We start from the raw sequence: 17,500 nt of genomic DNA, 5'->3' as shown, positions 1-17,500 counted from the left end.
CTGTTTGTTTAGATATTATTATATTATTATCATTATTATTTTCATTACAATTATTATTATAATTATTTAATTTGTTTGTTTATTTATATTATTCCATTTTTCCTTCTTTGGGATCAAAAGGTATAGATTTTTTATGTGTTGCTATTGTGATATTACAAAGGATTACAAAGGCGGAGCATGCCGACAGGAGACCTTTTGGTCCATAACTAGGTCGGATGCGAAAAAAATATACTGATAGAATAAATAAATACCAAAAAAAAGTATGATAATATAAATAATAATAAATAAAATAAATGGATATATTCGTTACGAAAACAGTTTGACGCGAAAGACCATTGTCGTTTGGCTTGTGAATTTCTTGTTTCGCGATCGTAACGCACGGGATAAATTCTCATACGCGATCGTAACGCACGGGATAAAAGTTTCCGCTGTTTCACTACCAAAAGGTCACCTGTTTACCACATTTATGACGTAACTCAGATCAGGAAAGGATAGTTGGTGTGCGTTTATACGAAATTGCATTAAGAAGGTTCCACGCCCATCAGAAATAACGATCTTATTTCCCCTGAGCATAGGGTTCATAATAGCTATCGCGATGTGTGGTCTCTTCCTTGACATTTTCCTTAAAGTATACAGCCCTATATTATGATAACTTTCATGCAAATTAACGTTTCTTACACTGACACCGAGCAGTAATAAGGTATCGAATTAGTCCTTTATCCTTTTCATTTAAATAAAATCGCTTGGCGACATAGAAGGATAAAGATATAAGAATTGTATACTTAAGCTTTCGGTTCTGTAGGGCTTCTTCGCCAGCCGATTAAAGTCGTTAAGTGTTAGACGAAATAAATGCACTCGAGGAATTACAGATAACCCTCTGGAAGACGGTTAACCAAGTTTAGATGAGCAATTTTAGCAAAAAAGGACAGTTAAGATATTCCTCGGCAACGTGTAAACGTTGAAGTCACATTAGTTTTATATTAGTTTGGAATGTCGTCAGTCAGTCGTTCAACCCCAACGTGAACAGAATACTAAAATTGTAAAAAAAATATAGATAAGTAGATAGGTAGATAAACATAAAAAAGACTTCTTTGACATTATGGGGTAGATATTAATGAGAAAGAAAATCCTGTTACGAACTATTTTTTTTTCTACCCTGGAATGCAATGAAGAAATTTGATTATTTTTTTTTTCTAATCAGTGCTAGCCTACTTCACGCAACTCAGATGTAGATTTCGAAGAAAACGGGAATTTCGGTCGTCTAAGGGATTTTCTCAGCCGAATGAAATCGTCTGAGTTGATTATAATATTTTTCTGAGTGTTCCATTACCTTAAGAGTCACGTGATTCAAGATCATGGTGAATCACACACATACACACAAACACACACACACACACACACACACACACACACACACACACACACACACACACACACACACACACACACACGTGTGCACAAAACGTATAAATAATAATCATTCCTTATACACCACTAACTGGATGTATAATTTGCACCAAAAGAGAAATCAGTTCCCCCTCTCTCTCTCTCTCTCTCTCTCTCTCTCTCTCTCTCTCTCTCTCTCTCTCTCTCTCTCTCTCTCTCTCTCTCTCTCTCTCTCTCTCTCTCTCTCTCTATTTTTTTTTTTTTTTTTTTTTTTGCAAGAGGCAAAAAGCAAATGTAAATCATACCAAAATTGTCTTAAGTTGAGCCCCAGTTCGCCTCTTCGGCAAGAGTTCCTGTGGATCCATCATAACTCGTGCACTGCCCAAATTGCGGCTATTATGTTGGCTGACACTCCGCACCTCCCCATCATGACCTTATCCGCTGTAGGGCCTTTTGCGTAAACGGGCGTCGGATAGAAACATCTCCCCGCCACTTATCTCAAACCTCGTCGACATCCCCACCTCCATCTGGAAGTGCAGTCCCGAGGGGTTGGTATTCGGTCACTTTGGTTATTTTTCAGACTCTTTTATATGAAGAGATCGGGCTGCTGCTGCAACTCCTCCTCCTCCTCCTCCTCCTCCTCCTCCTCCTCCTCTTCCTCCTCTTCCTCTTCCTCCTCCTTCATCTCCTCCTCCTCCTCCTCTTCCTCCTCCTCCTCTTCCTCCTCATCTTACTCCTCCTCCTCTTCCTCTTCCTCCTCCTCTTCCTCCTCCTCCTCCTCCTCTTCCTCCTCTTCCTCCTACTCCTCTTCCTCCTCCTCCACTCCTCCTCCTCCTCTTCCTCCTCCTCTTCCTCCTCTTCCTACTCCTCTTCCTCCTCCTCCTCCTCTTCTTCCTCCTCCTCCTCATCCTCCTCTTCTTCCTCCTCCTCTTCCTCCTCTTCCTCCTTATCTTCCTCCTCCTCTTCTTCCTCCTCTTCCTCATCCTCCTCCTTTTCCTCCTCCTCCTCCTCCTCTTTTTCCTTCTCTTCCTCCTCCTCCTTTTCCTCCTCCTCCTCCTCTTCCACCTCTCCCGAAGAGAATCGTTAGGACCAGTTTAAGGTAAAAGTGAAAAGGTATAACACACCCATTATGTACGAAGAACAGTCGAATCCACTTCTAAGTATCACAACGATTGAGTTCTTCTTGGGGGGAATCTGTGAGAGTCGTAAGTCTTCGGGTCGTAGATTTACGACATGGAGGAGTCTTTTGCGACCTCGCAGACTTATGGTATCGTAAATGTTCGCCGGAAGGAAATGCGTTTGCTAAAGTGTGGTAAAAGACACCAGCTACTGTTGTATTTATAATTAAAGCCAATTATATCAGAACCTTACGCGCGTCTTGGGTTTCCTGGCCGTTGTGGCGTGTCCCAAAAGAATTGGAAAATAATTGGAATAGAAATAAAAAATAACATTGATAGTAATAATGATAATAATAATAATAATAATGATGATAATGATAATAATAATAACAATAATAATAATAATATTATTATTATTTTTTATGAACAGATTAGTTTCACCTTTTGTATATTTCCCTTTTTTCTTTATGATTTCGTGAGATTTATCTTTTCCAAGGAAATATTTTCCTTCTGTTCTTTTTCCTTTCAATACAAGTTGTCAAAAGTAAACAACGATGTCGTTTTTAATCTTTATAATAATAAGCGAGAAACGTCATTCATAGTAGTTTCCACAATACTTTGGAGTCTTTACAAATTATATCTTTAATCAGAGTAAATCTAACCTCATCTAACTTAACCTAATTTAAACTAACCTTACCTAACCTAAAATAACCCAATCGAAAAATATGTGGTGCATTTCCGTCAAAGCGTTAACGATTTTAATTGTCTTAGAGCGGTCCGCCTTACTGCGTATGTGTATATATGTACACATACGTAGTATGCATACGCAGATTTCTCGGTAAAGCACTACCTGACCGGCGGTAAGTAACGCGCCCAGCTCTGATATATATACATATATATATATATACATATATACTTGTGTGTGTATATATATATATATATATATATATATATATACCGATATATATATTATATATATATATATATATATATATATATATATATAATCACTTTGACAAAATGTAGTGGCACATTTGTAAATTATAATCACGAAGAACCCACAGTCGGAATAAAAGGAAACTTAGAAGAGATTATAATTTCTATATTTCGTCTAATAGCTATAGACCTCCTCACACATACAAGATGGTCGATGGTGGCGAAGATAGAGCTACAATTAAAAATCGTTCGAAATGGAAATGGATGAGTCAAATTTTGTGAAGACAGATTGACGAAAAAAGGTAATTATTAAAACACTTCAGGAGTTCTCTCCTGATGGTCAACCTCGGTTGATGAAGGCGGAGTCTGTTTGTCAAGATCCAGAGTTGAAAAAACACAGATTAGATTGTTATGCTCCTATTGTTGACTTTTGTGAAAGATTAATATCTTCGTCCGGTATGTCCTTTAAGTCATTTTATATTGTATGAAAATATAACTGGATAACCCATACACACATACACACACACACACATACACACACACACACACACACACACACACACACACACACACACACACACACACACACACACACACACACACACACACACACACACACAAACAAACAACTCGTGGCGCAGTTGGTAGAGTTCGCGGCTGCCACTACGGAGGTCCTGGTTCGAATCCCGCCCAGGGCTGAAATAATTTCAGTATCGCTGCGCTGCGGGTCGTTACTCCAACTCTCGTGGGTGGGGAGTTGGGTGTGTGTGTGCGTGTAAGGTTACAGCATTACCCATAGATTGGTCATATACGAGCTCTGAGCTCTCTTCCTGGAGGGAAATAGCTGTCGATCACGAGTCCAACACGTGGTCCAAAGACCATGGTGAAACACACACACACACACACACACACACACACACACACACACACACACACACACACACACACACACACACACACACACACACACACACACAAGCACACACACTGGCAAGCACGCATGCATACACGCACACACGTACGCACAAACACAGTCATGAGAGTACATCTCCATTAGAGGGTTGCTTAAATCATAGCCCAATCACTCAGGCAGATAATTTCCATAATCATCATTGTACACATTTCGTACCGTCTTTATTCACTGAATTATGCTGTGGCTTACGTAATTTATTTGATGTATATTATTCATCCTTGCAGTGAGTACATTCTTCATGACTGTGATCATGGAAGGTGGGTTCCTATGCCAAGGTGCAAAGATAAATAAAATTTCCGTTAAGTCATTTGTCGTCCTGTTGGATGTTACTTTCTGTTCTGAGTGACACTAGATCAGCGTTTCCCAACCTGGGGTGCTGACATCAATTATAGGGGGTGCTGGGAAGTGATGCACACAAAAATCCATTGATGTGTGTATCATTGATTACCTAATTGTGCATATTTGACTTTTCCCCATGCTATTCTATTTTTCTAGGGTGTTCTTATTTCTTCTACAAACAGTATTGTCAATTTGTTTCATTTCTAAGGAATCAAGAAAATATATCATCAAGCAGTACACTTCACTTTCTTTTTTCCTTCTAATAACAAGATAAGGGTGCTGGACTGCTTAGACATAACAACAGGGGGTGCTATGGTCGGAAAAGGTTGGAAAACGCTGCACTAGACGACTCTACGCGTTGTGAAGGGAATACTAGAAATGGCTGAAGTGAATCCGTCCTTAGCAACCTATTGGTGTCCGTCATTTATCTTGGGGATCTTGTTTTATATACCGCAAAACGATTTTATTTTGTCACAGGGAACTTCTGTCTCTTTGCCTTCCCCTCCTCTGCAGAAATTCAGCAACGTCGACTCCTAGATCAGTAGAGTTTGGACATCACAGTTTGTGACAGGTATATATACACAGAAATCCACTGACCAGAATTAATTACACAAGGCTACAATGGACGTGTTTTCGTTCAAATTTTATATTAGATATTTCATGTAGTTAACTGTAGGAACAAAGAGTAGTAATTGACGTAAGACAAGCTAATTGGGAAAACACAAACAAAAATCACGTGTCGAAAAAGCTGAAATAGATTATGTGGATGTTTGAAAGTATAAAAGAAGTATTCAAGGACAGAGACTGTGAACAACAGTAAAAGCTTGCGTGAACAATTTCAGAGTTTAATAATGGACACAAGTGGAGGAAGCTGCGACAGTTACAGATGTAAATGAACTGTTCACATGTGTGGAGCAATCAGGGCTAGAGGAAGGCCAAGTTGATGGTTGGTGGGACAGTGTAGGCTACCCCCAAGTTTGGGGAAAACGAGTACAGAAAGGACAAGTACGAGTTGGTGGTTCGTGGATCGGTATCGAATCAACGCTGACAGTGTTATCCATCAAAGGATAATCCCTAATTTGCTGTATCTCCATTATGACACAAATCAAAGCACGTCGATGACTTGATAAGCGGGACGATCTGATAAGCCCATTCTGACGTGATGTAGCGCCTTAACGGGAGTGTCTGGCATGTTTGGCGATGACACTTGCATCCAAGAGATCTGTAACGTGATACATGCTCGAATGTCTTCTGTGGGAAAAAAGCCAGCCCAGTCATGTTAAGGTGGAGGAGGGGGGGGTGCATGGTGAGGCTTGTCATGAATGAGCAGATGTCATGCATGACCTTGGACATGCAGTGTACCGACGTGACTTGAGTCATGTCGCTATGATGTGTATCACTCAGGGGCAGTGAAGGACTACAGAAGTCCCCGGAAGCGTTGATGTGACCTCACTGTTTATAAACGTTCTAATAACCACTTAAGGAGATGTATATACTGGGGTCATTCTGCGCGAGATCGTCAGCTCCGTGGACAGTGAAGGATTGCCACAGCATTAGACTAAAGTGCTGATGTCATCTTGGAGTATAAACCATCAACCAGTGAGAGACACCATTAGCCAACCAAACAAAATTATGTGGATTTTATCCAGAACAAAAACCTTTAAGAAGTACTACGTAACTGCAAGAGCTAAGTGGGGTAGCTTAGGTGTCCCTTATCTATAAATCTCATCTCTTTCAACCAAATCAAAACGAGTTCGACAAAATGCCTCCTAACCATCCCCTGAATCTTGGAAACCAGATGGCGCGTGTGTCCTCGTGGTTCGTATAAGTCTGCACTTGACCCATAACTACATAGAGTCAGGTATATGATCTCAACGCCTACTGATAACCTCCCGTCACCCATGACTGTTAGAGCGTATGCCTAAAGGTGACAGATTTATCTGCAGCTAAACGGCTACTAGCGTATACGCCTCACCTTGCCTGAGTTGAGAGAGATAGGTAAGGTTTATCATAAAGTCGCGAAAGGACTACCAGTGCATACGTCAACGCTTGATGGTGATGTTGATTGGGGTTGTGGGGTAAGGATACCATCATCACAAACCCCCGTGCCTTCTAACAAACCGACAGGGCTTAAACCGGTCCTGCAGGGAGCTCACAGTTGGCTTAGGCAGTAAACAACGTCTTGCCCTTGCGCCAACAGACACGTCCGCCTCTTCGAATCACTTTAGAACGCAGGCGTCAGTAAGCTTCTTCATTATCAATTCGTGACACCTCAAACGCCAAGAGACCTACGAAAACGGTCACAGGAATGTATTAACACGAACAATACTTAAAGTATCGTGACTGTCGGTCTTTCAGATGTCTTGAATTAACTATTTAGAGGTTCTTCGTTGATTGATCAAAGGATTGAGGAGCCGAATCGATCAATCATCTGAACAGCCCATAATCTCTTCTCGGCTAATTGGGGTTCTCCTGTTCACTGTACTGTTGCTAATTTTAATCGATGATTCATGTTGGGTCTTCCTTTCCCTTTAATCTTAGAGCTTTGCCGTTCCATCCTAAATTATATATATGTATGTATCTATCTATCTATATATATATATATATATATATATATATGGAATTAAACTCTTCTGCTGGGATTCGAACCCTTGCCTGAGCGGCTTGCGTCTTTACAAGACAAGGACCGTGGCCACTCCTCCATCTCAAGGGTTCGAATCCCAGCAGAAGAGTTTAATTCCAATTGTCAATTGACACAAACATATATATATATATATATTGCCTCAAATTAATTTCCTTCATAGTTTTTTAAATACACTTTCTCATGTTTGTTTACCAGTTCATTGTATCTATCTGTATCTACCCTTACGAATTCAATTGTTTATATGAATTGAATCATTGACTAATTTACTTGCCTATTTATCTAAATATCAATTCAGTGATTAATTGTTTCTTTACTTAAATACTTATATATCTATTATTCTTTTATTTATCTCCTTATTTCATTCTATCTTATTTCAGTCCTTTGATATAATTCACTTTTGAAATCGCATCATCGCTAAAAGGTTTTGAAAAGTTGTTTTTTGTTTTCTCCTTGTTTGTTCAACTTTTACCTCATAAGATCTTAATCACTCGGTCATTTCTCAGGTAATTAGAGTACACGTCTTAAATGTGATTAAATTTATGATGTCCTATATTTTTTTTTTGTCTCGAAACGACCCGTTGTGCATCGCTCAATATGATTTAATGCCGATGTTTATAACGAAAACTAGAAGATAAATTTTAATTTTTTTGATCCGGTAGCTTTTCAAAACCGTTTCCATCGTCACGTCTCTCGCTTTATTATATACATCATTAATCATCTTCTCGCCTCTTCGTGTGTAACATAACAGAAAAAAATAGGTGTTTACTATTCAGGAGTATAAGTTTTCAACAGCATTTCATAAGCGCGAAGTATCTGCCATTTGGCCAGTTGTAAGCTCAAATATGTATATGGAATACGGCCAGTGGCATCCGCGAGAATTTTTGTAGTCTTCAACAGCATTTCATAAGCGCGAAGTATCTGCCATTTGGCCAACTGTAAGCTCAAATATGTATATGGATGTCCAGTGGCATCCGCGAGAAATTTTGTTGTCTTCAACAGCATTTCATAAGCGCGAAGTATCTGCCATTTGGCCAGTTGTAAGCTCAAATATGTATAGTATGGATGACGGCCAGTGGCATCCGCGAGAATTTTTGTAGTCTTCAACAGCATTTCATAAGCGCGAAGTATCTGCCATTTGGCCAGTTGTAAGCTCAAATATGTAAAGTATGGATGACGGCCAGTGTCATCCGCAAAAATTCATGTAGGCAGAGGCAAAATTAAAAATATTATACATATGTAATTAATAATATAAGGTTATATCAAGATAATTTGAATTACGGTAATAAACAGTTGAAAAATGTACATGGTATTTTATTCGTTTTGCATTTTCCATGTATTTGTTTTTTATTTTGTATTTTCCTTGCATTTTTTTATTTTCCATAAATTCCGGGGGGCACATGCCCCCTTCCCCCCCCCCCCCACACACCCCTCCCCCCATGATGGTATAAATGGTTGGCTGTCTTCTAGTCTCTGCATATGAGTCATCGCCAATTCCCCAAAAATATGTGGTGGTTGGATGAAAATTTTACTTCTTCAGTAAATTTGTGTGTTCTTGCAACCAAAGTATATACAAAGTCTGTTTAAATTTTCCTAAAGGTTCTCCGAATTGATATGAAGTCACGTGACCCTCAATTGTTCTCTTATTTTGAACCTGGACTGGACGACATGACGTCATCCAGAAGCCAGACTTCGTATATCTACACCTTGCTTCCGTTTTCTTCTGAACCGATCCATGGGCAGAACACTAACTAGTGTTCTAACGCAGAACACTAGAAATAGATATCATTCGTACACAATAATCCATATCCTATTTACATAAATAGGATAGAGGCGCTAATTATTAGCGACAAAATACAAATTTCAGATACATCTAACCAACTGACAAGTTCACTTTCCACAAGCACAAAACGTGCTGTGAATTAGACGTAGCAACTCAACGACGTTGGAAAAGAATCGTTAGTCAAAGGTTTTCGCTATATTTCGAATTTCACCGTTTCTGGAACGTCGCCAGTACAATAGCGCCTCCTAAGTACTTTGCTGTGCCAGTCGCTGAACGATTCTATTACTCTGGGATGGTCTTCGTCAATCGAGCCTTAAAACCGAGCTACTGTTCTTCAGTTGTTTATCCGTTTGACGTCTACGATGATTTCCTTCATCTACAGTCTACACGATTTCGTATGATAGCAGCCAGTATAAGAACTGACAAGAGACGCCAAATGGTTATACAGTTGTTTGTCGATTGCTATGTTAATCTCTACAACTACAATATAGAGGAGATTTGGACTAGACACAATGAAATGCATAGGAGAAAATTTTACCTTCAGGATCTGCATAAGGAAATCATTTGGCGGTATTTTAACACTGAACCGTATCCGATATACAGCAAGAGATAAATGTCACATGGCCCCTTATGAATATATGTGTGCAAATATAATCTTTAGGTCGCACCTAATTATGCCAATAGGAAATACTACATAGTGAGGTACTAATTCAAGACAAAAAATGGAACGTGCGTTAACGAAGATCATATATTTACAGACTTAAATTTCTAAGGGGTCGGCATGAATGTTGTCTTCTGGCTAAGATGTGTAAAGTTCCTTTCTTTTTCATCTTGCTCACCTCACATTCTTAATCTCCACTTTCAAACACCTTTTTCTAAAGTCACCCCTAAAGGGTGTTCCATAGTCGTGAAGATATCCAGCATTCCAGCGAGAAAAGTCCAGCTTCTGTCTACATTGTCTCGGTGATCAAAGAAGGGACCGACGATTATAGCGTTCCAGGGCTTAATTATACGTTCAGGTGTCGTAGAGCTCTTTATTTATAAACACCCTTCTCAATTGAAGGACAAGTGAACTGTACTCATTCTGATCTTTCCAAGAAACCTACCCCGTAAGAAAGGCCTTGTAATAACAACGGGATTGTCTCATTGAGGAAGTGTGATAGAAATTGAATTACCCAATATGGTTTGACGTCCGGTCGAGAGAAGGAGACGTGGATATGAACAAAGAAGAATAGAGATGAACGCAAAGAAAACGGATATATTAATCCTGTCGCTGCGCAGAAGATTTTTCATTCGGGTGAATGAAATCATCTGGTGGGGTTTGTGTGTAGAGATGCAAGTCAGCACAAGTAGCGGAAGAGATAGTTGTAAAACTAATGAGAGAGGCTTAGCTTACTCAGCTTCTGCCGAATAACAGCCTTGAGAAGTAATGAAGCCAGTCAGCCAAATATATTAATGTTCTTTGGCATCCTTAGGGAAAAAAAAAATCTATGCGAACTTTGATATCTAAAGGAAGTATCACTATACCATTGTCACATTGTTCACAAAAAAAAAAAAAAATACAAACTTTGAACATATGAATAAAATATAGCCAGTAGGATCTTTCTGTCTCGTTTCTTTTTATATTACCAAGGTTGTTATTTTCGACGCAATGTTAACGTTCATTTACATTGAAAATCTTACTTTTTTTTTTCAAAAACTACCTAATGCCTTTCACGGTGATGTCTGTCGCTGTGTAGAGGGGCCTGCCTTTATATACCCGGTATTTATTTATTCATTAGTTTATCTATTTATCAATGTACTTGTGTCTTATTTATTTATCTATTCAATTATCTATTTATTTACTCATTTACTCATATATTTGTTAATTCATTTATTATTTATTTTCTATTTATCTATCAGTGTATCTATTTATAAATCTATTTATTTGTTCATTTAATTATCTATCAATTCATTTACTCATATATCTATTAATTTAATTATTATTTATCTATTTACTCATCTATTTATCTATCAATGTATCTATTTATAAATGTATTTATTTGTTCATTTATTTATCTATCAATTTATTCGTTCATTCATTTATCTGTCAATTCATTCATTCATTCAATTATTCGATCTTTCATCCGTTCATTCATATTTCCATTTGTGCTCAACCCGCAAGCCATTTATTTATCTATCCATTCATTCATTCATTTATCTATCAATTCATTCATTCATTCATTGATCTATCAATTCATTCATTCATTCATCTATTCGCTTTTTCATTCATTCATTCATATTTCCATTTGTGCTCAACCCGCAAGCCATTGCACAAGATGACTAAGCATGGAATAGGGACATCCTCAGCCATTTTGCTTTCACTCGCTTCCATATCGTATTTGTGTTCCTTTCCCTCTCTCCCTCTTTGACCAGACAGATGTTGCACTTCTCCTTTCTTCGAGTAACACTACCAAACCATCATTAGTGTCACGTTTTCGTGGGAGAGGTCGTTGCCCTACCGAAAACTATGTTTTCCAACTCGCTATACGACCCAAGTACATTACCGCTTGTTCGACATCCTGATCGCGAAGTTTTATGGCTACATTCATATACATATCACAACAAAGTGATGTCGTAGCACATTGGTAAAATTACACTAATGACCCATTTTCGGAGAAGAATAGGCGAAAGTAAAAAGATCTGTATATTTCAGAAGATATCTGCTGAAGAGGATCACAGACCGTGATCGAAGTATGGGGATATTTTTACTTTCGCCTATTCTTCTCCGAAAGTGGATCATTAGTATAACTATACACACACACACACACACACACACACACACACACACACACACATACACACACATATATATATATATATATATATATATATATATATATTACTTATTATCGTTTGGACTTGTTCATTAATAATATTTACTAACCTCTTTTCAACGCGTTCCTTTTATACAACATTTCCCCCATACATCTTTTTTAAATATTGTTAGGAATGAAATCTTCTGAAAAAACACATGCACAAGCCTTTCCTGGATGTTGCCTCTGACCACTTCTGGTCGCCGCCGACCACAGCAATCTCAGACTTCTAGACATTTGAGCAAGACCGGGACATTTGATCAAACAGCACACACACTTCACTCCTGCCCTTGTCGACTTCACTCAATAAACCTCCCTGGCAGATGCATACGTGCTTAAGTACGTAAATCAGTACATACATGTATATATACACACATGCATGTGTGTGTATGCGTGTTTGTGTATGTGTGTGTGTTGTGTTCGTATATGTGTGTTTTTACCTAGTTGTATTATACGGGAAGGGAGCATGCTCGTAATGTGTATGTGTGTGTGTATTTGTGTGTGTGTGTATGTGTTTGTGTGAATTTGTATGTGTGTGTGTTTGTGTGTGTGAATGTATAAGTGTATGTGTGTTTTTTGTGTGTATGTGTTTGTGCGAGCTTGTATGTGTATGTATGTGTATATGTGTTTGTGTGTGTGTCCGTGTGTGTGTGTGTGTGTGTGTGTGTGTGTATGTGTTTGTGTGAGTTTGTGTGTGTGTTTGTATGTGTGTGTGTATGTGTGTGTGTCTGTGTGTCTGTCTGTATCGTGTGTGCATGTGTTTGTGTGAGTTTGTGTATGTATGTGTGTGTGTGTGTGTTTGTGTGTGATTCATCATGGTCTTGGATCACGTGTTAGACTCGTGATCGACAGCTATTTCCCTTCCGGAAGAGAGCCCAGAACTCATATATGACCCATCTATGGATAATGCTGTGACCTTACACGTACACACCCGTCCACGTGAGTTGGAGTAACGACTCGCAGCGCAGCGATACTAAAATTATTTCAACCCTGGTCGGGATTCGACACCGGACTGCCGTAGTGGTGGCCAGGAGCTCTAACCAACGCGCCATTGAGTCGTGTGTGTGTGAGTGTGTGTGTGTGTGTGTGTGTGTGTGTGTGTGTTGAAATGTTTGTATACGAAATCATTTCAATATAAGTTTGGATGGTGTAGACAACAAGACAATCTCCAAATGTCTTTTTGTCCGCAATAAAAAGATGATATGACTCCCTCTGTTCCTATTGTCGAATGGTGCACGCCTAACATGTCAAAGTAATGACAGTGACTTCGGTTCCTGAAGTGGCCAATTGCCTTCTGAATGGAGTGAACAAGTGGCACAACAAGGAATTAAAGTCTCGTCGCTTTATCAAAGATACTAAATATAAAAATCGTGTCTTGCCGCTGCCACCACTTGAGACATTGCAACGATTGTGCTCAGGTGCGAGTAGACGGCTCAGTAATGGCGGAAGAGGTTTAGAGAAGGTTATGAATATGTTTTCTTCGCGTCCGATGTTGCCATATTCTTATGAATTATCCGAGGATGGTGACACAGCAATGTGGAGAGGAACTCTTTTATAAAGTGGAGGACGGAGACTTCACTTTTACCATGCATCTCATTCAGTATGCATGCGAGGGTGTTTTTGTGGGTATGTGTATGTGCGTAGGTGCGTGTTGTATATATATGTGTGTGTGTTTCGTGTGTGTCTGTGTGCGTGTGTGAATGTGTGTGTGTGCGTTTATGTATATGCACAAGTGTCAATGTATCTCTGTGTATTTGCGTCTATGTTTGTATACGGAGGAAGAAAAAAGCCAGCGATGATGAACTAGACCGCAATTTAGGGCAAGTGTGTACTGTCAAGCGCAAGAGAAAAAGTACTAGGTAGAATGAGAAATGACCCTTGTTATTAGAACACGTCTCTTGAGAGGTCGAGCACTGTAGCGTGTTTCCCCATTGTTCGTAGTGTAGAAGAGTGGAATGACCTTTAGAGACAGTAGCAAGAGTAATTTTAATTTAAAAGAACTGTCTCGTGGGTGTGAGATGTAACTCCCAGTTACTCTCCACCTCGCTACCTCTCTCTCTCTCTCTCTCTCTCTCTCTCTCTCTCTCTCTCTCTCTCTCTCTCTCTCTCTCTCTCTCTCTCTCTCTCTCTCTCTCTCTCACTCTCTCTCTCCTCTCTCTCTCTCTCTCTCTCTCTCTCTCTCTCTCTCTCTCTCTCTCTCTCTCTCTCTCTCTCTCTCTCTCTCTCTCTCTCTCTCTCTCTCTCTCTCTCTCTCTCTCTCTCTCTCTCTCTCTCTCTCTCTCTCTCTCTCTCTCTCTCTCTCTCTCTCTCTCTCTCTCTCTCTCTCTCTCTCTCTCTCTCTCTCCCTTGCCTTCTCACCGCAGTTCCATTCATAACTTTTCCTCGTTTTTGCTCTTGTCTGGTTTTTCTACTGTCTTTATCTTCCTTCCTCATGAAGGCGTCATATTTTGGCCAATTAATTCACATGTCCTTTTTCCTTGCTCACGTCAGTGTCCTTTTTATCATGCCTCTCAATTGCTTCCTCCCTAATTCGCTTTCTCACGCTCATCTAGGTCTTACTGAATTATTATCTCAGACTTAGTTTCTCCTCATACATTTCTTGCACACATTAAAAAAACCTCTTTATTTCTTAAAGTCTCTCACAGAAAACGTGAGAGGGGCCTGTGTTCTAAGCTACTGCATTCCCAGAGTAATATACACCACATCTTTGTCACCTCGCATCTGAACTACTGATTTTCTTTATTTCATTGTTTCTTTGTCAGCAACATTGTGCCAAAATGGCTGGATCGATTGGCATGATAATTTCGGGAAACGCAACTGGTGGCCTCTACATTACATGACCAAATTTTAGGAGTTATTGTAGTGGTTCCTAATCTTTTCCAGTTCCCCTTAATATCCCTTAATATTTTCGTACCCCCATCCAATATAATTCCAATGCAAACATATCAAAAGAATTAGTGATACAAACCTTTCTGAGAAATTATTAGATATTTTCAATTACTGAACAAAGGTACTCTTTTATTTCGAATTAAAAATATCAATTAGTAGGATACAGTGAATGCGCATTATGCTTTCTCATAGTAACTATACACTACCATACCACTGGCTATCATACATCGTACCTTCAGGGGTAAGCTTTAGTATCCCTCGGGGGTACTGGTACCACAGGGTTAAGAACCACGGAGTTATTGGATCAAGGTCAAAGGTATTTTTCTTTTCTATTACATGATCGTTGGCTGAGCGGGTTAGAGCGTCGTTACTTGCGGCGAAGCTCGAGGGGATGGCGGTTCGAATCCTGCCACCGGCGAAGTTGAACCAAGTGCATGGTTCATTAAATTCCAGGCTACAAAGTCCTCTGTAAGGGGCATCGTTCTAGCCTTCCGATGAGAGGAGTTTATGACGTTAAACCATCATCATCACATGCTAATGACTTTACCCGTCACAACAATGAAAAAAAAAAAAACAAGTTCAGTACCGAAAAGAAATTTTGAGGAGCAAGATCATCGTTAAGCTAACTGATACTAAGATTTTTTTTCGCGGTGGGGGGGGAGGGGGGAGGCACCTACATTTCTCATTGTTTATTTTCTCGTTCTTCCTATTCCTCTGAAAATGAGTAATCAGGTGTCTGATTTCATATAATAGTCAACCCTGTGAAAGGACGACTATGTATATCTTTTATATATATTTTCTTTAATTTCTGTATTTGACCTATCTTTCAGTATTCCTATGGTCACAATCTCTACTGTGCTCAACACAGAAATTGTTTGAATGGTTTGTCTACTCTTCATTAAATTTTATCTACGAAAGGACGACTATGTATATCTTTTATACATATTTTCCTTTAATTTCTGTATTTGACCTAAATCTTTCGGTAACCCTTTGGTCACAATCCCTCTACTCTGTTCTCCTCTAATAACTATTTCTTTTTACATTCCGGGTAGATTTCACTCACAGTGAATCTTTTCACTCTTGACGCCGGCACTGCATTGCTTTGATTTACGATCCTGTGGTTTGTGTCTCTCTCTCTCTGGTGTTAATTTTAGTCTCATGTTTTAGTGATGAGGTGTGTCTCGTCGTATTTTTCTCCCTACATTATTTATGGTCCTTTTTAACAAATCGCACAGTCACGCTGTAGTTTCTGTGTGTGGGACTTTGCCAAAGATGAAGGTGAACATTGAATTAACTAAAAACTCACCCTCCCACTACCTGGTAGAGCAAAGCCTTGTCAGTATAACTACATATATATATATATATATATATATATATATATATATATATATATATATATATATATGAGATAATATTTATGACAGTTGCATGCAGGATTCGAACCCACTGCTTCCGGTCACCCGTGAAATTACCTTCACAGAGCCTTTCAGGTGACCGAAAGCAGTGGGTTCGAATCCTACATGCAACTGTCATAGAAATTATCAGATTAATGTCGCTGTCACTAGCGAATTTCTCTCATATATTTATATATATATATATATATATATATATATATATATATATATTTACATATATATATATACATATATATATATATGCACATATATGATAACTTTTTTGACAGTAGCATGTAGGATTCGAAACCACTGTTTTCGGCCACCCGTTAGATTACCTTCACAGAACCTTACAGGTGGCCGAAAGCAGTAGGTTCGAATCCTACATGCGACTGTCATAAAAATGATCAGATTAATGTCGCTGTCACTAGCGAATTTCTCTCATATATATATATATATATATATATATATATATATATATATATATATTTTTTTTTTTTTTTTTTTTTCTTTTTTTTTTTTACTGTTATTATTATACTTTTTTTCTCTTTGCAGGTATGTTTGCGTGTGTTCTGTGATGGGACGCTGAACTTGCGATGGACCTTAGTGTATTCTTGCAGACTCCCACAAGGTAAGAAAAGAATCGAAAAGACGACGATGAAGACACTGATGGTAAGTGATAATGAAACGAAAGGCAAGATGCGTTCGTCCGTTCACAAAATGTTTAAAAGGTTCTGATGCTCTTCCGATATGGGTCGAGTTCTTGAAGGTGAGGACTTACGTAAGTCTTTTTTTTTTCATCTCCTGCCTGCAGAGTCTTACGTCCTCGACCCCTCCGCGAATTAGCTGATCAAATATGGCGCAGATATCATCCATTTGACGGGACCGGCATTTCTCTCTCTCTCGCGCGCGCGCGCAGCAGACAGAAGACCCCCAAGGTCAAACGTGTGTCGAAGAATTCTCTGAATTCATCCAGGAACTTTTGTTGTTTTCTGTTTTCTCTCCCTTAGTGACGTGAATTATGATATTTGCTTTTGCCTGTTCGTGTGTGAAAACCCAGGCTGCCTCTGCGTCATGTCAGCTGCTTTGAAAGGCCCGGGAGTGACGTGGCCATACCTCTGTTGGATCTCACAATGTGCTTGGTTATCTACCAGCAGCCGCAGTATTTTCTCGAATAATATTTGCC

At 39.1% G+C, this 17,500-nt stretch overlaps 1 protein-coding gene across 3 annotated transcripts in view; it reads left to right on the top strand.

Annotated features, from left to right (window-relative positions):
• The window catches only part of LOC143028418 (uncharacterized), a 733,983-nt gene that overhangs the window by 234,556 nt on the left and 481,927 nt on the right, over positions 1 to 17,500 (top strand). Inside the window, exon 3 of one of the 3 annotated variants that reach the window (XR_012966729.1) lies at positions 16,870 to 17,004. The exons of the other annotated variants lie outside the window; for them this stretch is intronic. The gene's annotated coding sequence lies outside the window, so the exon portion shown is untranslated. Of the gene's footprint in view, positions 1 to 16,869; positions 17,005 to 17,500 lie in introns of those variants that run through there. 3 annotated transcript variants of the gene reach the window in all.

This window comes from Oratosquilla oratoria, chromosome 9 (assembly GCF_046742065.1).
Source record: "Oratosquilla oratoria isolate Oo_2021 chromosome 9, ASM4674206v1, whole genome shotgun sequence".
In the NCBI taxonomy this organism is placed as follows: domain Eukaryota; kingdom Metazoa; phylum Arthropoda; class Malacostraca; order Stomatopoda; family Squillidae; genus Oratosquilla; species Oratosquilla oratoria.
The sequence above is the reverse complement of the archived record's forward strand: the minus strand, read 5'-3'. Positions and strand labels throughout refer to the sequence as shown.